Here is a 24,145-nt window from a genome sequence, read left to right as displayed (position 1 = left end):
CTGAGTTTTGTTGGTAAATTCTTCAGTCAAACATCTAGTATTTGCGCAAGTTGATAAAATTTTATCATATAAATAAATTTTTGTAATAGAATTAAAGAAACAAAAAATAATAGCACATGAAACTTTTAGAAAATAAGTAGCACAAAGGCTGAGTTCCTTACAACTTAGTGCACTCATGAATTACCCAGAGAATATATTTTAAATTCAGATTGACCGCCATTCCCCAGAAAAATTCTGATTGAGTAGGTCTGGTGGGGACCAGGAAGTTGCAGGTTTGACAGGCAACTGCTTAGGTTTAGATCAGGATGGCCGAGGAGCCACACTTTGAGCCCCTGTGCTCTGGGGGACTCGCCTCAAATAGGTCACTTTGGATGATTGGAGGGGTCGAGAAATTACCCTGCCAAAAAAAAGAAATCCATACTGGATCAATCATAATTGTGAAATACCCATGATTATCTTTATCTCTTTGAATTCAAGTGTTTCATTCTATTCAGACCACCCTGGAGGTTACCTACAATTGTTAACACCCTAGGACTATTCCTGGCAATTTAACCTGCACAGGTGGTAGGAAGCATGGCCCAGTTCTGAGGAAATAAGGCTCTGAAGAGAAAGTCTAATGACGAGAGGACAAAGAGGACAGAAATATTGAGAATACGGGAGCTGAAATGTGAAATCCAAAGAAGGGCAAAATAAAAGCACTAAGTTGTTGGGCAGAGAAGAGCAACTGATTGATCTAAATGGGAGAATAAAGGAAGCCCCAAAAAGAGAAGGAAGAGATGCAGAGAGGGTGGAGGGTGGGAAACCCAAGAGATGCGGAGAAAGTGGAGGGTGAGAAACCCAGAGCACCACCTTTGGGGTAAACTTGAACAAAGCACGGTCTACACTGAGTTTATCCTACTTGTAAATTTTTCTTGGCTTAATTTAATTTGTATAATTTTATAATGTTGTTGCTGAAAAAGATTTTACAGAGTCTTTCCATCAACCCTCTGATTTTACAAAGAAGCAAATGAAAGACACAAAGCAGATCAGGGAATACCTTTAGGTAAAATAAAACCATCTATTGGGGGAAAATGTCGGAATTATTAAGAAGTGAAAAGAAGATCCCTATGTTACATGAGTTCATTGTTAACCAGAAGAAGAGGGGAGGAGGTGGGGGAAGAAAGCAAGCGTAGCTGAAAGAGAACTGGTCTAGATTTAAGTTACCTAAGTGCTCATTATGATATTGAAGGCTATCAGCCATGTAAGTTTGTGGAACTTAACCTTTAGCTTCCTACCTGTAAAGTAGAAAGAATAATACCTCCTGCAAGTGTTGTGAGAATCAAATGAGTTAGTTAATATAAAGCATTTACACCAAATCTGGTACTTTTTACTTTTATTATGTTCCTTTCCCCTTTCTCTTAACTCAAGAGGACTGGCTGCCATTTTGTGATTGTCTTCATTCATTCTTTATTGAAAACATTCCTGGAACTTCCATTATCTGCTGCAAAGCAGGATATGCAAATGGTATAGCCCACAGTGCTTATCCTCAAAGAGCTCACTGTCTCACAGAAAGACCAATACATAGATAGACAATTATAAATTAATAGGGTACACCAGCACAGCCAAAATGTAACATGAGCCAAAAGAGAGACACATAACCCAATAGAAAGGACAGGAATGGGCAGTACCAAGAAGTGACACCTGAACTGAGCCTTAGCGGTTGAGTAGGAATTCTAAAAGGTACCTGTTGTCTTGCCTGTGCCCAGCATCTTTCTTCTCTTATTGAAGGAATATTATCCCTTCCTTTGGAGATTTCCTTTTCTGCTCCAATTAGATTTTATGTGGCTGTCAATCATTTTGTGGGACTGTCAATCACTTAGCCTGAGGGTGGGCTCCAATCATGGGGCCCCTTCCCCAACCACAGTAATTAGTCTAAGAAGGGACCAGAGATTCAAGTTAAGCCCATCATAGTCCTTGCTAGGCTTTTTCATGGTAACACTGAAAGGGAAAGATACCTTTTTCTTTTTTCCTTTGGAATTAGTAAACTGGAGTGACATAAAATTGAGACATAATCCCTCCATTCCCCTCTCCTGCTCCTACTACTGGCTGGAGTTCCACTTCTATAGAAGGAGAAAAATAAACTATTGCACTGGGAGCTAAAAATATACAGAGAAAGTTGAAGATGCAAGAGTCGCTGGCTTCCATGCCCATCGGTAGTGCCCTATCACTCCCTTTATCCTGAATGTTCATGTGTATTGGAATTCTGTCACTTGCAACTGAATGAGCCCAGTTCAATATAAAAATTGACCAGGAAAAGAGCAGTCCTATGAGAGGGCTTCAGGCAAAGGAAGACATGGAATATGTATGAACAGTGGCAAGAGGCAGGAGGAACATTTCCTTTTGTTGGAGTCCTGCATGGTCTCCCTAGCTCCCTAACACATGCTAACCCAAACACATTTGCAGCCTTAGCCTGGTAAGCAGGGGGTGGGGGATCACCATCTAGATTTCCAGGCCATGGTCAGACATCTTCTATGTCTGGTTTTGCACTGGTTCTCCTGCCAGACTCCAGCTGGCTATTGGAACTAGAATGTGCCCTAAATCAGCCTATTTGGCAAGAGCCCTAACCTTCAGTGTAGCTCTGCAGCTTCCTTTCCCAGAGGCAAGTTTCAGGTTCCTGGACACACCCTTGCAATTCACTTGCAAGAAGATACACCGCTCTAGCCTGGATTGTACCTCCTCCTGCTCCAGTGCAACTCATCAGACAGGAAGGCTGGATGAGGTCAGTTCAATGTTTTTGATGCCCCTCTGGAAAGCCGACTCTAAACTGTCAGCTGATTTGTAATGAATCTGGTGTCTCCAGGGCCCGTCGCCCCACCTCCCTCCCTGCTTCCAGGACTCCTCCCTCTGGGCACCGCCTCTCTGTATTGAGGAGAGATGGCCAACAAGACTTACACCTGCGCTTGATCAAGTTATGGTATTAATCAACTGGCCCTGCCTTAGCAAGCATTATTTCCTTCTAGAAAACTCTCATAGTTTTTAGATGGAAGCCAAATTCTTCTGTGTTCTTACTCTGCTTTTCAAAGACGTGGCCAGGTGCAGGGACTCATGCCTCTAATCCCAGCACTTTGGGAGGCTGAGGCAGGGAGGATCACTTGAGCCCAGTAGTTAGAGACCAGCCTGGGCAACATATTGAGACTCTGTCTCTACCAAAAAATAAAAAATAAAACAATACAAATTAGCCAGGTGCGGTGGCACACACCTGTAGACCCAGCTACTTGGGAGGCTGAGATGGGAAGATCGTTTGAGACTGGGAGTTCGAGATTGCAGTGAGCAGTGACGGTGCCACTGCACTCTGGCCTCGGTGACAGGGTGAGACCCTGTCTCAAATAAATAAATACTGCTACATGAGTTTCCCATCTTACACTGAGGGCCTGGAGGGCAGGACCAGACACTATGTGGATTTCTTCTCCAGGGAACTAGCAGGGGGATCTGATGCACTGATAAGTAATACCTCCCAGTGATTGCTGGGCATTTCTAGCTATGTGAGCGTAGGGGAAATCCCAAGGAGTCCATTTCAGGAAAAGAGGAAAATATTGGAGTTATGCAGACAATTTTAAGATATTGATTATTTTAACAAAGTCAACTATTTTGATTTACAAAATCAGATCCCATTGCTTTTTAGTATAGTTCAAATTACCACAGACCTCAAACTGGTGGCCGTCTGCCCGAGAATGAAATGGTATTGACACATCAAATGTGCCCTTCTCCCAATAGGCAGCTCTATTAGCCTAGTATTTGCTCTTACTTTGTGAAGAAAATCCAGGAAAAGGTGCTTTTCATTTCTGTAATTCTACATAAGTACATACTATTTTCCTGCTTTGATAAAAAGGTCACCTTCTCCAGGAAAGCTTCCCAGAGAGCTAAGGACCAACTAGTGTCACCAGTCAACTCATGTGGGCAGCACAAACATTCCTCAGAAAATACATTTAAATTAAAAGAAGAGCAAAATGCTTTTTCACATTTATGATCCCCTTGGCATCATGAAGTTGTGTCATATTTGTTAGAGACTAATATAATAAGAACAGATGCAGGCTCAGAAGGTAAAAGATGCATTCTTGCTAAGTCATGCTTGTATGGCAACAAATCTTGCTATCTGAAAAATGATTTGTCTGTGTTTCAAATTCAGGGAGAGATGGATGAATTTGTCTCTCATGCAACACATTGTAGCAGATGGATGAAGAACTTGAAAGAACCCAGGACACAGCAATAAGCACCATATTCATATTTAGAGCAGCAATGCTGCTCCATTAAAATAATCTATCACATTAAATTTATGTTGTTAATTTGAATTAAATACATGCTTTTGTTGAATTGGTTTTTTTGTTTTTGCTTATATAACTAGACAAGAGCTGTAAGTATAAATAGTGGATGCTTGTTTGTACACATGTAAATAATGTTGTAATTAAAATAATGTAATTCGGCACCAGGAATCTATAGATTTCATTTTTCCTTAAGTAGGGTTAGAACATTACTCAAGTTTGCAAAACACTAGGTTAATGCAATAGCTGTGTGATATAGTTTGGATATTTGTTCCCTCCGAATATCATGTTAAAATTTGATCCCCAATGTTGGAGGTGAGGTCTAATGGGAGGTGTTTGAGTTCATGGGGGAGGATCCCTCATGACGCACTTGGTACAGTCCTTGAGGTAATAAGCGAGTTTTCACTCAATTAGTTCCCTTAAAAACTGCTTGTTAAAAAGAGCCTGTAATCCCAGCATTTTGGGAGGCCGAGGCAGGCAGATCACCTGAGGTCGAGAGTTCAAGACCACCCTGACCAACATGGAGAAACCCCATCTCAACCGAAAATACAAAATTAGCCAGTCATGGAGGCGCACACCTGTAATCCCAGCTGCTCAGGAGGCAGACGCAGGAGAATCGCTTGAACCTGGGATGTGGAGATTGCAGTGAGCCAAGATTGTGCCATCGCACTCCAGCCTGGGCAACAACAGCAAAACTCCGTCTCAAAAAAAAAAGAGCCTGGTATCTCCCTCCCCTTCTCTCTTCTCCTCTTTGGCCGGGTAATCTGCCTGCTCTGGCTGCCTTTCCCCTTCTATCATGAGTGGAAGCAGCCAGAGTCCCTCAGCAGAAGCAGATGCTGGTGCTTCCTGTACAGCCTGCAGAACTGCAAGCCAAATAGACTTTTTTCTTTACGAATTACCCAGCTTTGGGACTCCTTTATAGCAACACAAGAGGACAAAAAACACTGTGTTAAGACTGGCCAGATGATCATAGATGCTTATAAAATGTTATCCAAAATTTCAAAAGCCCCATAAATTATTGTATTTATACAAAAAAGTAAATACTAAATACTTTTTTTTTTTTTTTGAGACAGGGTCTCTGGAGCCCAGGCTGGAGTGCAGTGTCGCGATCACTGCTCACTGCAGCCTTCACCTCCTAGGCTCAAGTGATCCTCCCACCTCAGTCTCCCAAGTAGCTGGGACTAGAGGCGTGGGTCACCACACCTGGCTAATTTTTGTATTGTTTGTAGAGACGGGGTTTCACTTTGTTCACTTTGTTCACCCAAAGTTCTGGGATTACGGGCATGAGCCACCTCTCCTGGCCTTCAAATCTTTTTTTTTCTTTGAGACAGGGTTTCCCTCTGTCACCCAGGTTGATGTGCAGTGGCATGATGTCACCTCACTGCAACCTCCACCTCCTGGGTTCGAGTGATCCTAATGTTTCAGCCTCTGGAGTAGCTGGGACTACCCGCCACCACGCCTGGCTAATTTTTTTATTTTTTTGTAGAGGCTGGGTTTCGCCATGTTACCCTGGCAATAAGAGGCTGTTCAAACTTTTAATAATCAAAAACTCAATTGCAGTGACTTCCGGTAAAGATAGAGATTGAACTCTCTTTGCTTCTTCCCAAACCCTACTGAAACTACACCAAAAGGACTTATTTTAAGGCATAAAACACCAAGGAGAGGGAGATAATGACAACAACACCTTTGAAGGAGGAAAGAACATGGCCAAATGGAAATTGACTTTGCAGGTCTGAAAAAGCCTAACCCTAAGTTAGCAGCAAGGGCAGCTAAGAAAAATACATATATAATATCCACTGAAATGTCAGGCAAAAGCCCAGGAATTGAAGGCACCAAGTACCCTGGAAGTGGAGGGTGGTGAGGACAGGATCAAAAGGATTGGTTGAAAGAAATAGTTAGATTCCTCAATTCCTTGGCCCACCCTACACAACTAGGCAGCTGCAACCCCAGAAGAAGATTAGAACTGTGTTCTTCGAACAGAGAAATCAGAGGATCTCTAAACCAGGGAACCAAGTCAAGGTAGGGGAAGTGTATCAAACACAAGGGGGATTGACACCACCTCCCTCCTCTCCCAGTACGACAACCAGAATACAGGGAGCCAGGCCTTCCCCATTCATACAGGAGACTGAAGGTGCCTTCTGTGGGGAATCCAAACAGCCCAAGAGGAAACACCGTAATAGACAGTGGAGGTTCCAAACCAAAATAGCTGACCCATGTCAGTGAAGAAATGAAAGCCACCCATGTACGGAGAGCTTCTGCTTGGCTTTTTATTGTGATACCCTTAATCATTAGCAGACAATTAAGAATTATCAGACATCTGAGGATAGCCTCCTGCACAAATGTTGAAATAAAATACATAAACAGCAAAAGGCAACTTGAAGGAAACAAAGACTAGGCTGTCAGGAAAAAAAAATGTAAAACTTCTTTTTAAATTAGTATTAATATCTATAGAGAGGAGTCCAGCAAGGTAGTACATGCCTATATTCCCAGCTATGCAGAAGGATCACTTGAGCCCAGGAGTCAAAGGCCAGCCTGGACACCATAGCAAGACCCCAATACGGTTTGGCTGTGTCCCAATTCAGATCTCAACTTGAATTGTTATCCCCAGAATTCCCACATGTTGTGGGAGGGATGTTCCTGTGCTATTCTCGTGATAGTAGATAGGTCTCACGAGATCTAATGGGTTTATCAGGAGTTTACGCTTTTACTGTTTCTCTCATTTTCTCTTGTTGCTGCCATGTAAGAAGTACCTTTCACCTTCCGCCATCATTCAGAGGCCTCCCCAGCCATGTGGAATTCTAAGTCAAATTGAACCTCTTTTCGTTCCCAGTTTTGGGTATGTCTTTATTAGCAGTGCGAAAATGAATGAATACAACCTCTCATCTTTTTATTTATTTATTTATTTATTTATTTTTTGTGAGACGGAGTCTCACTGAGTCACCCAGGCTGAAGTGCAGTGGTGCGATCTTGGTTCATTGCAACCTCCACCTCCTGGTTCAAGCAATTATCCTGCCTCAGCCTCCCTAGTAACTGGGATCTCAGGTGCCCACCACCATGCCCGGCTAATTTGTTTGTATTTTTAGTAACGATGGAGTTTCACCATGTTTGTTGGCCAGGCCGGTCTCCAACTCCTCACCTCAGGTGATCTGATCACCTCGGCCTCCCAAAGTGCTGGGATTACAGGCATGAGCCACTGTGCCCGACCTCCACTTTTTTTTTTTTTTTTTTTGAGACAGGATCTTGCTGTGTTGCCCAGGCTGGAATGCAGTGGTGCAATCTCAGCTCACTGCAACTCCACCTCCTGGGCTCAAGCAATCCTCCCACTTCGGCCTCCCAAGTAGCTGAAACTACAGGTGTGTATCACCATGACTAGCATTTTTTTGCATTTTTTTTTTTGTAGAGACATGGTTTCGTCATGTAGCCCGGACTGGTCTTGAACTCCTGAGCTCAAAGAATCCACTCACCTCAGCCTCCCAAAGTGCTGGGATTACAGGCAAGAGCCACTGTGCCTGGCTGTTCCCACCCGTCTTTCAATAATAATAATAATATAGAGAGAGAGGTATTCGAAGATTTTTAATTAATGAAACAAAAATTAATGAAACAAAATAAACTTAAAGAGAACAAAAAATAAATTTAAACGTTGTAAAAATGAAAACTCAATAGATGGATTGGAAGAGAAGGTTGAAGACATCTCCCAGAAAGAAAGAAAACAGCATATAAAATAACAGGTAAAACATAGGCAAAGTAAAAGGCCAGTCCTGAAGAAATTCCTCAAAGATAGATTAGAAAAAGCAATTATTTCATCAATGAAATAATTTAAGATTTCTGAAAATTGAAGGATACATGTCTGCAGTGTGAAACAGTTCGCTGAGTATCCAGCAATGAAAATATATCCACACCAAGACACATCACAGAGCTATTTCAGAACACAGGACTTAGGGACAGAATGTTTATGTCTCCCCTGCCCCCAGTTTATATGTTGAAATCTTAACCCCCAATGTGATAGTATTAGGAGGTGGGTCCTTCGAGAAGTAATTAGGTCTTAAGGGTGGAACTTCTTGAGTGGGATAAGTGTCCTTATAAAAGGAGACCCCACAGAGCTCGCTTTTCCACCTTTCTGCCGAGTCAGGATACAACCAGAAGAAGGCCATCTGCAATCTAGAAGAAGGCCCTCACCAGAACCTGACTATGCTGGCTCTCTGATCTTGGACTTCCAGCCTCCAGAGCTGTGAGATAAGAATTTGTGTTGTATATACGCCAGTCTATGGTACTTTGTTCCAGCAACCCAAACTGACTAAGACAACGGGGTCAATGAGAAGATTTTAAAGTTTCCAGTGGGATGGGAGAAGGAAGATTGCGTACAAAGTATCAGAAATCAAAAGGGCTCTGAACTTCTCAGCAGCAACACAGGAATTTACAAGAAAATGGGGTAAGGCATTCAAAATTCCGAAGGGAAATAGTTTCCAAATAGTTGTTTTTTTTTTGTTTGTTTGTTTGTTTGTTTTAGTAGAGACAGGGTTTCTCCATGTTGGTCAGGCTGGTCTTGAACTCCTGACCTCAGGTGATCCACCTGCCTTGGCCTCCCAAAGTGCTGGGATTACAGGCGTGAGTCATCGCGCCGGGCCAATTTCCAGATAGTATTAACTATCTAGTCAATTTCTTTTTTTTTTTTTCCTTTAACTTTTATTTTAAGTTCAGGGGTACATGTGCAGGATGTGCAGGTTTGTTACACAGGTAAAGATGTGCCATGGTGGTTTGCTGCACAAATCATCCCATCACCTAGGTACTAAGCCCAGCATCCATTAGCTATTCTTCCTGATGCCTTTCCTCTACCCACACCCACCCCACCCTGACAGGCCCCAGTATGTGTTGTTTCCCTGCCATGCATCCATATGTTCTCATCATTCAGCTCCCACTTATAAGTGAAAACATGCAGTGTTTGGTGTTCTGTTCTGGTGTTGGTTTGTTGAGGATAATGGCTTTCAACTCCATCCATGTCCCTGCAAAGGACATGATCTCATTGTTATTTATGGCTGCATAATATTCCATGGGTATGTATATACCACATTTTCTTTATCCAGTCTATCATCGATGGGTATTTGGGTCACCTCCCAGGTTTAGGCGATTCTCCTGCCTCAGCCTCTTGAGTAGCTGGGATTATAGGCGCGCACCACTACACCTGGCTAATTTTGTATTTTTAGTAGAAATGGAGTTTTGCCATTTTGGTCAGGCTGGTCTCCAACTCCTGACTTCAGGTTATCTGCCCACCTCAGCCTCCCAAACTGCTGGGATTACAGGCATGACCCACCGCGCCCAGCCTACATTTAAGTCTTTAATCCATCTTGAGTTAACTTTTGTATAAAGTGTAAGGAAGGGGTCCAGTGTCAATTTTCTGCATATGGCTAGCCAGTTCTCCCAACACCATTTATTAAATAGGGAATCCTTTCCCCATTGCTTGTTTTTGTCAGATTTGTCAAAGATCTGGTGGTTGTAGGTGTGCGGTCTTATTTCTGAGTTCTCTGTTCAGTTCCACAGGTCTAAATATCTATTCTTGTACCAGTACCATGCTGTTTTGGTTACTGTAGCCTTGCAGTATAGTTTGAAGTCAGGTAGTAGGATGCTTCCAGCTTTGTTTTTTTTGCTTAGGATTGTCTTAAATATCTAGCCAATTTCCGAACTAAGTGTGAGGGTGCATATCTTTTACTCAAAAGCTTTACCCCTCTCCTATACACATATTTTTCTGAAGGAGTTACTGCAGGATGTGCACCACCAAAATAATGGAGTAAGTCTTGAAAAATAAACACAAGAGTTACAGGGTAAAAGAGATATAACATAGGAGAAATGCAAAAGGAATTCCCACACTTACTCAGGATGATGTACCAAGCATGGGGGCAACTCATCTGGACACTATTAGGCCCAAGTGCTCCATAAGAAACTTAAGACAATAAAACTGAGGTAATACTCAACATGAATGAATGTATCAAGAAAAGATTTGGCCAGGCGCGGTGGCTCACGCCTGTAATCCCAGCACTTTGGGAGGCCCAGGCAGGCGGATAAGGAGGTCAGGAAATCGAGACTATCCTGGCTAACATGGTGAAACCCTGTCTCTACTAAAAAATACAAAAACTTAGCTGGGCATGGTGGTGGGCCTCTGTAGTCCCAGCTACTGGGGAGGCTGAAGAAGGAGAATGGCGTGAACCTGGGAGGTGGAGTTTGCAGCGAGCCAAGATTGCGCCACTGCACTCCAGCCTGGGCGACGGAGGGAGACTCTGTCTCAAAAAGAAAAGAAAAGAAAAGATTTAACCATCTGGTGGGGAATATGGATTAGGGATAAATGTGTACAAGGAAATTGGGCAAGTGAGGAAAGATGACAATTCTTAACTGAGGAAAAACTACAAGTTGTACAGTCAAGAAAAAGTCATCATCGTTGCCCATATGGCTCGACACTGAATAGCCTACAGAGTCACAGCAATGTTAACCCTGAACATTGAGTTATTCAGAAATAAGATAAATCTAAATAAGGAGAATGAGTAGCTTAGAAGTATCTATCACTTTATTTGGTAAGGGTGAAGGACAAAAGATACGTAAATCCTCATGTTCATGAAGGGAAGTCAATAATGTCTAAAACAAAAAAACAAACAAACAAAAAACAGAAGTAACATTACAAGTACATTACTTAGAGAAATGGAGTTACATAACGGATGAAGCATCTTTAAAAGTTAAAAATAGATACCTCTGGGAAAAGGGATATGGAAAATAAGGGGTTGGGAGACTATTTGTCTTTGCAAACTTTGTGGAACTTGGTGATAATTAAAATTATGTTTATGGGCCTGGCACGGTGGCTCACGCCTGTAATCCCAGCACTTTGGGATGCGAGGCGGGGCAGGGGGCAGGAGGATCACCTGAGGGCGGGAGTTCAAGACCAGCCTGACCAAAATGAAGAAACCCCATCTCTACTAAAATTACAAAATTAGCCAGGTGTGGTGGTGCATCCCTGTAATCCCAGCTACTTGGGAGGCTGAGGCAAGAGAATCACTTGAACCTGGGTGGTGGAGGTTGCGGTGAGCCAAGCTAACACCATTGCACTCTAGCCTGGGCAACAAGAGTGAAACTCCGTCTCAAAAAAAAAAAAAAAAAAAAAAAAAAAAGGTTTATATATATTTTAATAAAAATTGAAAAAACAGGATCACAAAGTGTATAAATATATGCAGAACAATGCAAAAAGCCATGGTTTTATGGTTAGAATTGATGACTAAGATTTAAATACAGGAGGCAGGGCTGCATTATGACTGTCATGAGGCCTAGGCACTTTGACTATGTGGGCCCCTCACACTATAATATCAGTATTAAAATTATTTTTGATATAACTTTAAGTATTTCAATTTTTTTCCTTCTCAGGTAAAATTTAGTAGAATTTCATAGGCCTCTTAAAAGTTTCATGATCCCTAGGCATTATGCCTTCTGTGCCAGTGGATAAGTCCTTCCTGGTTAGAGAAAGAAAGGAGGAAAACTACAGAATCCTGTTTACTTCGTAGTTAACAAAGCTCCCTTTGCTTTGTGGCTCAACATTTCTAGGTCACAATAGTGGCAAATTAAGTGACTTTATAAACAATGAAGCTTCATTTGATCTGATCCCAACCCTATTAGTACACGACCATCTTACACAATATTTTTAAATTTTATTTCATAAGAAAAACATCAGGTTGAAATGTTTAAACCCAGTAGCTTAACAAAAAACAATCATAAATTCATTGACTGCGTTTTTCATTTTCCACAGGAATATTCTCAATTGAATAGATTACTCAAAGCTTTTATGTCTCCAATTATTTCTCCATTATTATAAAGTAAAAGTGACATTTTGTAACCTTTGAGTTACAAGCATTCAACTTCTGTATGAAGAGTATGTCATACATTGTGATCAACTTAATCCTTCCCATCTCAGCTGGTTAAGTTGGTGAGACCAATACTGTTGAAACTATGCCCAAAGATGCAGATAGAAACCAAAAGCATTTGTTGAAAAATGTTTTGAATATTAATGCCTTGCAGTTGTACAGCTCTCTATATTTTTTAAAGGACTTTCTCTTTTCTGCTTGGATGTCTATTTTTTCCATATTGGCATATCTAAAACCGAAATTCCCTTCAATATTATTTCCATCTCTTCACTTACCCAATCCATTCAACTGGAACCATATTTCTGGTCACTCCAGCTTGAACCTAGTATTCCTGCCTCTCTTCCTCACACTCAAAATCTAATTGATTAAAAACTTCTTTTTCCTTTTTTTTTTTTTTTTTTTTGAGACGGAGTATCACTTTGTTGCCCAGACTGGAGTGCAGTGGTGCAATCTCGGTTCACTGCAACCTCCGCCTCCCGGGTCCAAGCGATTCTCCTGTCTCAGCCCCCCGAGTAGCTGGGACTACAGGCGCATGCCACCACGCCCGGCTAATTTTTTCTATTTTTTTAGTAGAGACGGGGTTTCACCGTGTTAGCCAGGATGGTCTCCATCTCCTTACCTCGTGATCTGCCCGCCTCGGCCTCCCAAAGTGCTGGGATTACAGGCGTGAGCCACCGCACCCGGCAATTAAAAAGTTCTATTAGGCACTCCAGCCTGGGCGACAGAGCGAGACTCTGTCTCAAAAAAAAAAAAAAAAAAAAAAAAAAAAAAAAAAATTTCCATTGGTTGTTCATTATATTTTTTTTAACATATCTACATTATCAATGTCCAATCCTACCACCAAACTTGAACTTGCCTTTGTACTTGAACTTTTGTACTGGCGTCTTAACTAGCCTCACTCAAACAACTCTTCCTCCTTCAATTCATCCTACACTTTGCCATCAAATCAACTTGTTAACATGGTAATCGTGTTATCCGAAAGTCTTCAATGGCTCCCAATTGCTTACAAGATAAAACTGGCCATTTGTCTAATATCTGATAATATCAATGTGTAATGGCCATTTATCTGTAGTATAATACCAACCCATGCTGGATACTCTGAGACTTTTCTAGTCACTTTTTGCTGAATGTCTTTTACAGCTCACCCCCATGGTCACTCTGTTCTTTCATCTGGAGTGCCTACTCATATTAATGTAGCTCAAGTCTACCTTCTTGTTGAAGCTTTTTCTGAGTACTCATCTCATAATGATTGTGTCCTTTGGATTCTTCACACTTACTGTGAACACCATCATTTAAAACATATCAGATACTGCCTTGTATAGTTATATTCTGTTTATATATAAGTCTCCTGAAAAAATGATAAGCTTTGAGGGCCCAGAGGCTGTCTGATCCCACCATGTAGGGTCACATGGTATGTGTCCATTAAATAACTGACTGATAAGGGGAAAGACTTTTTTTTTTTTTTGAGATGGAGTTTTGCTCATGTCACCCAGGATGGAGTGCAATGGCATGATCTCGGCTCACTGCAACCTGCGCCTCCCAGGTTCAAAAGATTATCTTGCCTCAGCCTCCCGAGTAGCTGGGATTACAGGCGCCCGCTACCAAGCCCAGCTAATTTTTGCATTTTTAGTAGAAATGGAGTTTCACCATGTTGGCCAGGCTGGTCTTGAACTCCTGACATCGTGAGCTGCCTGTCTCGGCTTCCCAAATGAGCCGGGATTACAGGTGTGAGCCTCCACTGCCTGGCTTGTAGGATGAGTGGATGGATCCACTAGATGACCTCCCAAGGCCCACCGAGTTCTAATAGTCTGTAACATTATATCTCTCCGGAGAGCACACATCGTCTTTAAGAATTATGGGAGAATATCCTCTATCTGGCTCCTGTCCCAGAATTGCAAACTGAGCCACACTAAGTGAAGAGAACCTGTTCCCCTCCCAGCCCTGCGGCTTCTAAAAACAGTTTTGAAACTGGTAGCAGCTGTGAATTTGGAGGACTCTGCTTCTGCCCCACCCCAGCTGTGCCTCTGTTTTGGGAATTCCGGCCGGGCTTGTACTCAGCCAGCATCCTGTCCTAGTAGCACTAACTGTACCCAGGCTTACTGGAAAGGGATAACCCTTTCGGGGCCCACTTACCAAGTCTCTATTTCCAGCTCCTCCTGCTGGATGGGGGAGGGGTGGGAAAAAGAGCCTTTTCTTCCTTCAACTTCAAGACAACAGCGAGTGTTTGGGGAACAGGTCTCATTAATTAGCTCAGCAAGATTTTTAAACTGTTTATTAACTTCATATTTTAAAAGTTGGGACATTTGTCTGTTTTGCAGTTCCAAAATCTTTTAAAGTATATATTTTTTTCAATTTTCCCACTTTGGGGAAAGAATACTATTCTGATGGTTGTCCTTTGAAATTAATTACGAAAGCTGAGATTGTTGGGGGGATTTTTTTTTTTTTTTTTTTGCTTTTTTCTGAAGTAAGAGCAGTTTTTGCGTATTTGCAAAAATCTCTAGTTCATTTTTTAGCTCAGGGTAGTTATAATAACTACCCTGATATACAAATTTATCAACCAAAAAGGCAGTAATATGAATAGTCTTTAACAGTGCTAGCACATTGTAAAATCCCACAGGCCCAACTTCTAAATGCAAAGAAGGGGGGTGGGGATTGTCATCTTCATTGTAGATCACTCGCCTACCAAGGCTTACCCAGAGTCCTGAACAATGGGGAAAGCCAAATACTTTAGGCCTGAGATCACCCACTGTCAACCAACCTTCGTTTAAAAAGAGAAGAGAAAGAGGGAGATAGAAAAAATTTCTTCTGTCGTTTTCTTAATAAGTATTTAAGTATTTAGTGACCTGCTGATTTCTCTATGGGATTTAAGGCTATTTATATAAAGATTAAATAACATTGAAACTAAGTGAATGAGGAAACCTGTGCTAAAGAAAAATTATAGATTGGAAAGAAAAGAGATTAAGACACAAAAATATATGAGGACATTTTTGCATATTTCTTTGGTGAGAATATTCACTTAATCATCACTAAACATTATTTGTTACCAGGATGGTACTAGTAGTAAAAGGCTCTTCAAGAGCTATTCTGTTACGTGGCCCACTCCAGCTGTGTCAAAGCCCTGCATATTTTGCTTATCTTCCTTTGGCTCATGATAAGGTAGTGAATACCAGAGTGTGGTTTGTTTAATATTAACCTGAGAGTTCGATGCCATTAACAGAGCCAAGATTCCAGGGACTAACCCCTTTAAATTCTAGAAGTTGCAATTTTCATTTTTCTTTGTGATCGATTAACTGTCTCCACTTGGCTGTATGAATAGTGTGGTTTCTACGTGCTACCTTCCTGAACTTGACCTCCAGCCTCTCAGTGGTTACCTTGAGAAGCCAACTGTTTGGATCCTGCCAGAGATCCAGGGGTTGCATTCATTTTTCTGGTTCTGTGGAAATGAGGTTTTTCTGTCAGAGCTTTTGTTTCTAATATCACTTGCATAGTTTCCTGATGATGCTGCAGTTTTTTTAGAACACTTCAATACCATCTTATGTTTTTCGCACAAATTCCATAACCAACACATGACACATTTTTAACACATTAAGAGTAGAACTGATTTTCTTCAATCTAGAAAATATTCCTAAAAAGGGAACTCAATCCCAGCTTGTTTATCAGTTTCCCCTAAAACTAAGCTTTTCTCTGTTTAAGCATGATGTTCCTTCAGCGTGTAAGCTGGGATGTAGGTGGGAAAACTTGCCGAAGAATTCTTCTGGAGGAGAGAGTATAAATGTTTCTACACCCTATGACTAATCAGAGATGGAAAACCAGGGACTGGGCGACAGCTCATACACTAAAGAATTCTAGCACTGGAAAAGAATGTTGCCCTAGGGCCAGTGTTTTCACAGCTACATTTCTTCCCTCAAAGTTGGCCTTGGGTAAACGTGGAGGAACAGGCATCAATAGTGGAAGGTTGACATCAAAGAGGGAGGGTGGAAGGAAGAGAGAGGCAAGAAAGAGAATTCCACTTCTGGGTTCTTTTTGGGCCACCTTGTCCCATTGAAAGAGCACGTATCCCAATTTTTACTCAGCAGAGAAGGTGACCATAAAGGTGAAAAACGGATTTCTCTCCTACTATTTTAAGTAAAAATCCATTTAAATTTATTTTGTGAACATTTAAATAATTGTTTGCATATTTCTGTCTAAAAAGAGACAACAGACCACCTCAGAGCGCATGCCCTGGCTGTAGGCTCCACTCCCATTTGGCAGTTGTGACGTCAGGAAAATATTCAACCCCTCAGTTTTCATCATACCTACTTCATAAGGGTGATGGAAGATTAAATGAATATAATACATAAACCCATTTAGCATAACTCTGAAGACATAGTATTCAATAAGCGATTTTCATTCTTTACATTTTATTCAAAAGTACCTGATACATAGTCAATACCTATTTTGAATGTTTTCCTTTGGTTTTATTACGAGACTGGGCTAACGCCTATAAACATCTTATTTCATTCTCAAACCTTATAAATAGGTGTGATACATACTTTGCAGATAAAGAAACTGAATCTTAGTGCAATGGATTGAATGTTTGTGTCTCTCCAAATTCAATATTGAGGCCCTAATCCTCAATGGGATGGTATTTGGAGATGGGACCCTTTGGGAAGTGTCAGGTTTAAATGAAGTCATAATGTTACTGGAGAAGGGTGCCCAGGTTCTTGGCACCTTGCACAAAGAATTGGACAAAACGCATCACCAAAGCAAGGAAAGAATGAAGAAATTTATGGAAAATTAAACTGGACTCCACAGTGTAGGAGCAGGCCCGAGTATAGGGGCACTAGGGCACCATTACAGAATTTGTGGGAGTTTAAATACCCTCTAGAGGATTCCATTGGTTACTTGGTGTACACATTATGTAAATGGACAGGATGAAATAAAGTTACAAAGTCGTTTGCTCAGCGAACGCCCTATGGAGAGGATGTTTCCTGTCATAGCTGAAGTGTGAATCGGCCTTATGTTCCCTGCCTCCAGACCCTATTTTCCTGCCTCAATATGGATGGAGGCCTCATGATGGAATTAGTGCCCTTATTAAAGAGGGAGAGACCAGAGACCAGAGCCCTTTCTCTCCCCGATATGTGAGGATATAGCAAGAAGGCGTTTGTCTTTAAACCAGAAAGAAGCCCTTCACAGGTACCAAATTGGCCGGCACTTTGGTCTTGAACTTCCTAACCTCCAGATCTATGAGAAATAAATTTCTGATGTTAAATCACCCAGCCTATGGTATTTTGCTATGGCAGTCTGAGCTGACAAAGACACCTAGCAAGGTGAAGGAAGGTCACCTGAGATGACATAGCTACTGAGTGATTGCGCCAGATCTTGAGTAAGTGTCTCATGCCAATGCCTAGCCTTTTTGCATAAAACCACGCTGCCACCCAATGTTAGAGGGAAGCAAGTTGGGTTTCTCCAGACAGCCTGAATCTACCTGGTACACTCTGCTATGCGTGATACTGTTGTCATACGTAAGTTACTTGGCTTCTCTTTGCCTTGATTTCTTCATCTGTAAAATGGGGCTAATAGTCATACTATATCCCACAGAACTGTAAACAGTCTTACATGAAGACATGAAATTTTGAAATCAGTGTTTGGCATATGGTAAATTATAGTATTATTAACTTTATCATTGTGATTACTATATATAACCCTGGGGTCAAACCAGATTAGCTTTCAGGAGATAGGAGGAAAGAGCAACAAATATTATATTTTCAGCACAGTTTGTAAAACTTCATGTAGTGCAATACTTGTACAGGTAGTACAAATGTATTACTTGTGGGCTATTAACTGTGTTTCCTAAAATCATCCCTGAGCACTTTAGAGCAGAACATGACTCGTCCCCCAGCAGAATCATGAGGGGAGCTTTTAGAAAACACATCTCAACCCACACTCCTATCCCTAACCCCAGGACCACCTACCTCCACTCCATTCCCCTCCCAGACCACTAATCAGAAGCTGAATTTTTAAAGTATCTCAAATTATTCAAATGTCAGATGTTAAACCTTTTTTTTTTTTCTTTTTTTGAGAGAGGGTCATGCTGTCTCACCCAGGCTAAAGTGCAGTGGCACGATCATGGGTCCCTGTACTTCAACCTTTCTGGCTCAATGGATCCTCCCTCCTCAGCCTCCCAAGTTTTTGGGACTACAGGCACAAGCCACCATGCCTGGCTAAGTTTTTTTTTTTTTTTTTTTTTTTTTTTTTTGAGACAGTTGCTCTGTTGCCTAGCCTGGAGTGCAGTGATGCAATCTTGGCTCACTGAAACCTCTGCCTCCTAGGTTCAAGCAATTATTCTGCCTCAGCCTCCCAAGTAGCTGAGACTAAAGTTGCATGCCACCATGCTTGACCAATTTTTGCATTTTCAGTAGAGATGGGGTTTCACCATGTTGGCCAATGCCTGGTTGATTTTTACATTTTTTGTAGAGACAGGGTCTTGCTATGTTGCCCAGGTTGGTCTCAAACTCCTAGCCTCAGCCTCCCAAAGTACTGCGATTACAGGTATGAACTACCATGCCTTCTAATTCAGTCCACTAAAAAAACCAAAAAACAAACAAACAAACAAAAAACAAGAAGAGAGAGAGAAATTAAGAGATTTTCTCATTTCCCAGGGTTCCGGGCTTTTTTTGTTGTTGTTTCTATTTTTTTTTTTTTTTAATTTTGAGACAGGGTCTCACTCTGTCACTTAGGCTGGAGTGCAGTGGTGTGATCATGGCTCATAGCCTCTACCTTCTCAGGTTCAGGTGATCCTCCTGCCTCAGCCTCCTGAATAGCTGAGACACAGGCACGTGCCACAAAACCTGGATAATTTTTAAATATTTTTGTAGAAAAGGAGTTTTGCCATGTTGCCCATGCTAGTCTGGAATTCCTGGACTCATGCAATCTGCCAGTTTCGGCTTCCCAAAGTGCTGGGATTACAGGCATGAGCTAACCATGCCTGGCCAGTTCGGGGCTCTTTCTACCGTAAGGAGTTGACATCCACTCAAATGTACAGCCTGATTACTCCAGGTCTATTGTCTTTTTTCCTTGTCAGTCAAAAAATATATGAAGTCAATAGAAATGCTAACTTCGTCTCACAGATTCTTCCCTTTACAGCAGGGATGTTAGGAGGCTGCGTTTGGGAGAAGACTTGAGTGCCAAAACCCTCTCCCCTCTTCTGTGAATGAGGGTGACAGAAAAAAAGGAACTCACATAAATGAGCTGATCTCCGAGCCTGTCATAATTACTATTAGGATTCTCCATGAAAATCTGTAACTTATCTTATTTTTGGCCTAGTCCTGGTTAAAAGATAATGCTAGGTTATCCTTTTGAAAAGCAGTATACCCTTTTGAATAGTAGTATCTCCCTTTGGTGTTTTTAACCAGATGTGACCCACTTTTTTGTTTTTCAGGCTGCTGTTAACACTGGGGTTGAGGTTGGCCCATTGATTCTTTGGAAGATATCAAGCCATTCATTTACTTATTCCCTGTCAGGCTGAACTGTGCTTGTAGATCCGCCAAATGACTTTCATAGCAAAAATGCTTCTGTACTGTTGACTTGTAAACGTGGCCTTAGAGTCAACAGGGTCTTTTCTCTAAGACCTCCCAGGCATTTCAAGAAATCTAAGACCAACAAAATCTCTTCATGTATCCCATGAAACCCATTTGTAGATATGACCTAACAACTGCCTTAACTATTGTTTAAAAACTAAGAATGCAATCATTTTTTGAGTTTGTTTCTAAGTATCTCCCAAACAGTAATAGTTTATAAAATGTGAAGAACAGCTATAGCCACCAAGAGAAAATTAACAGAATTGTTACAAATACCTAATCTTAGTAGTGAGCAGCTGTAAGCTAGAAATATGCCTAATGCTAAAAGGGATGTTTCTATTTTCTTAAAAAGGAAGAAAAAAATATTCATAGGGACTTGTTTCTATTTCTTAATACAGATACTCCCTATGTGAAATCTTTCTTTTGGGGTTGCCAGGAGTAGGAAATTAGAGAGGAAATATCGTCATAGTTTTTAACCCAGTGGTTTATTCTCCTGAAGCCCAGAGGGAAAAGAAATGTTCCCATAACAAACATTCTGAATCCCTTTTATTATAATACTCATCAACCTTACAATTGCTTTTTCAATTATCTATCTTCCCAGTTAGACTATAAATTCCACGAGAGTGACTACATTTTTCCCATTCACTATTCTGTCTCTGGTACAGAGCCTTGGCACATAGTTTGATGTGCAATTAATAATATCTTTTGAATAAAAACGTTGAATAAATTACATTGAAGCAATAGCCTTCAACAGGAATAATGGGAGATATGGAGATTTAAATTGCAGATGAAGCCACTGTGTGGAGTTGGAGTTACTGGATGTGTTCAAAGTGATATAGTTTATAATGCGAATAATTAGATGAAAGAAAGGGAATTTCTGGTTTTGAAGGCAAAAACAGAGAAGAACCTGACACTGGTAATCATTAAGAATCAAAGAGAAAAACGTATTTCAAATTGCACCTAAGTCTAATTGTCTTGAAACATTTTTGCTATCTATTATACAGTACATAGTAGTGTTTTAGGTTTCATTTGTTTTAACAAAGAGGGGTTTTAGCTTTTTTTAAGTACTAGTGTAAAAGTAGTCACATCCGTGGTTTAGACTGTATAATTTCAACAACACAATCAGCATCCTAAAGCCATCTGAGGTAGTGTACATCATTGCTGGTTTTATTGTTGATAGATAAAGCTCTTGAAAAATAAATCTCCAAAGTTAAACATATGAGTATCTACAATAATGTTATAAATGCCACTTTTTAAAAAATTAAGAGAACAATATCATTTCATACAACCACCTTTTTTTGGTGGGATGAATATCTGAAAATGTGATGATGAAAAAGTCAAGTTGAAAAATAGTTGAGAGCATATCTCTTCATCAAACTTCAGTCCCTTGATAGTGCTGCTTCTCCTAGAGAAAAGTGAGAATAATTGACTCAGAATTCCAACAGCAGATCAGTGCCAACATTTGAGAGCTATGAACATGTAAAGTAAAGGAGACACATGTACCCAAAGTGAATTCTTAAAGAATTTTGAAAGACTACCTTAGAATTAAAAGATCATTGAGGACCAGACATTGTGGCTCAAGCCTGTAATCCAAGCACTTTGGGAGGTCGCAGCAGGAGGATCACTTGAGCCTAGAAATTTGAGGCCAGCCTGGGCAACACAGAGAAACCCTGTCTCTACAATATATTTTTAAAAATTCTCCAGACATGATGGTGTGCACTTATAGTCTCAGCCACTTAGGAGGCTGAGGCGGGAGGATCACTTGAGACAGGGAGATTGAGGCTGCAGTGAGCCATGATCACACCACACACCACTACACTCCAGCCTGGGTGACAGAGTAAGATACTGTGGCAGGAAAAAAAAAAAAAAAAAGGAATATAGCATAAAATTTACCATCTTAGGGAAATAACTAGAGCGGGGATAAGTAAAATTGAGAAGAGAAAAATTATTTTAAAAATCAATGAAGCTAAGATCAACGAAGCTAAGAGCTGAAAAGATTAATAAAATTGAGAAACCCTTACCTAGATTAACTAAGGAAAAAAAGACAGAAGATTCAAATAACTAAAATCAGAAGTGAAATAGGAGATATTACAACTGATGCCACAGAAATGAAAAGGGTTATAAGAGTGCTGTGGTTTGACTATGTCCCCCAGCAGTTCATGTGTTGAGACCTTAATTCCTTAATGCACAGTAGTGTTAGGAGGTGAGGCCTAGTAAGAGGTTTTTGGGTTGCAGGTGTGGAGCCCTCACGAATGGACTAATGCTGTTCTCTAGGAACTTGGTTAGTTACCTCAAAAGCAAGTAGATATAAAGCCAGCCCAGGCCTTTGTACTTGTCTCTGTTCACATGGCTTTCTTCCCCTTCCCCTTACTTGCTATGCTATGTAGCAGCTCAAGGCCCTCACCAGATGTGGCCACCATTTTGGACTTCCCTGCTTCCAAAGCCATAAGCTAAAGAAACTTTTTTCTTTATAAATGACCCAGCCTTAAGTGTTCTATTATAGCCACAAAAGACAGACTAAGACAAAATGAATACTATGAACAACTGTATGCCAATACATTGGATAACCTAGAAGAAATGGAAATATTGCTAGAAACACACAAGCTGCCAAGACTGAATCATGAAGAAAAAGAAAATCTGAACAGACCAATAACTAGTGAGGAGGTTGAATCAGTAATTTAAAACCTCCCAACAGATCCTCTGGCTTGAGGCTGTCCAGGCTAGAGCATCAGAAAAAGACAAAAGATTGGATTGTAAGAAAAGAAAGCAGAAGCCGTGTTTTGAAGACCTGTATTGCAGATGCTTCATCAGTTTGTAAGACATGAGTCCAAAATATCTAGCAGTTTGGTTTTTGAAAGATCTCTGAATGATGTGCAGTTACTTGGGCAAGTGGGCCAAGACCTTGTGATTTAATAGTTGGGGGGAAAAAATCTAGTCACAATATTTTCTTTACCCACAAATGAGATATAGCAATCAAGGGAAAATGAGGTATAGCAAATGGGTGCTTAGATGGGTTAATTTAGTTGTTAATATTAGAGAAATAATGTACAGTACTAAAGAGCTAATTAGGAAGATGATTATTAGGGTATGATCATGAAAGGAAATGAGTTTTTCTATAATAGGTGATGTAGTGTCTTGAAATCCTAGCTGAAATGGATATGCCAGTCAAAAGTCAACACGGCACAGAGCATCAGTATTCCTACCCAGCCTGAGAGATGTGGCATATCAGTATATGAAAAAGAGGTCTAGAAGTTATGTGGGAGGGAGGTAAACTATGATGAATACTTGGATACAAATAACATGAGGCGACAATCACAGCTGATAACATTATATTTCTGAGGGACCAGACAAAAGAGAAGGCATAGAGTGAGTAATTCTTCTTTGACCATTGTTTGGTACAGTCTCAATTCCAAATCATGTACAATCTTTATAGTTTCTAAGGACAAGACTTAAAATGTTCTTATTTTGAAAAAAAAAACAAAAACAAAAACAAAAAAAAACCAGGGTTGGGCACAGTGGTTCATGCCTGTAATCCCAGTATTTTGGGAGGCCAAGGTGGGCAGATCGCTTGAGTCTAGGAGTTTGAGACCAACCTGGCTGACATGGTGAAACCCCATCTCTACTAAAAATGCAAAAATTAGCTGATCATGGTGGCGAGCACCTGTAATCCCAGCTACTTGGGAGGCTGAGGCTTGAGAATCACTTGAACCCAGGAGGCAGAGGTTGCAGTGAGTTGAGATTGTGCCACTGCACTCCAGCCTGGGTGACACAGTGAGACTCTCTCAGAAACAAAAACGAAAACCAAAAAACCCACACTACTCCCAATAAGGAAAAGCCCAGGATCAGATGACTTCACTGAATAATTCTATCAAACATTTGAAAAATAGTCAACAACAATCCTCCTCCAAATTTTTCTTTAAAAATTTAAAGAAAAGGAACACATCCCAGCTCATTTTGTGAGGCCAATATAATTAACCTGATTCCAAAGACAGATAAAGACACCATACGAAAAGAAAACTAAAGACCAACATCCCTGATGAATATTAATGCAATAATCCTTAAAAAAAAACTAGCAAACTTAATTCAATAGAATTTTAAAAGGATAATGTACCATGACCAAAGGATGTATTTATTTCTAGAATACACTATAGTTCAATATATGATAACCAATAAATGTAATACAACTCATTAACGGAATAAAGGATAAAAACACATGACTATCTCAATTGATGCAAAACCAAAAAAACCTATTTGGCAAGATCGACACCCTTTCATGATAAAAACACTCATCAAACTAGGAATAAAGGAAACTACCTCAATATAACAAAGACCAGATATGAAAATTTCATCATTAATATCCTACTCAAGGTGAAAGACTGAAAAGTTTTCCTCTAAG

The 24,145-nt window shown here is 40.7% G+C and overlaps 1 pseudogene; it reads left to right on the top strand.

Moving 5' to 3' along the window:
- The first annotated feature begins 1,070 nt into the window (after window positions 1–1,070).
- On the top strand, window positions 1,071–23,114 carry LOC100429559 (single-stranded DNA-binding protein, mitochondrial-like; annotated as a pseudogene).
- Window positions 23,115–24,145: the final 1,031 nt, after the last annotated feature.

The sequence above is a fragment of the Macaca mulatta genome, chromosome 4, assembly GCF_049350105.2.
Source record: "Macaca mulatta isolate MMU2019108-1 chromosome 4, T2T-MMU8v2.0, whole genome shotgun sequence".
Taxonomy (NCBI): Eukaryota; Metazoa; Chordata; class Mammalia; order Primates; family Cercopithecidae; genus Macaca; species Macaca mulatta.
Note: the sequence above shows the minus strand (reverse complement) of the source record. Positions and strands in the feature narration are given on the sequence as shown.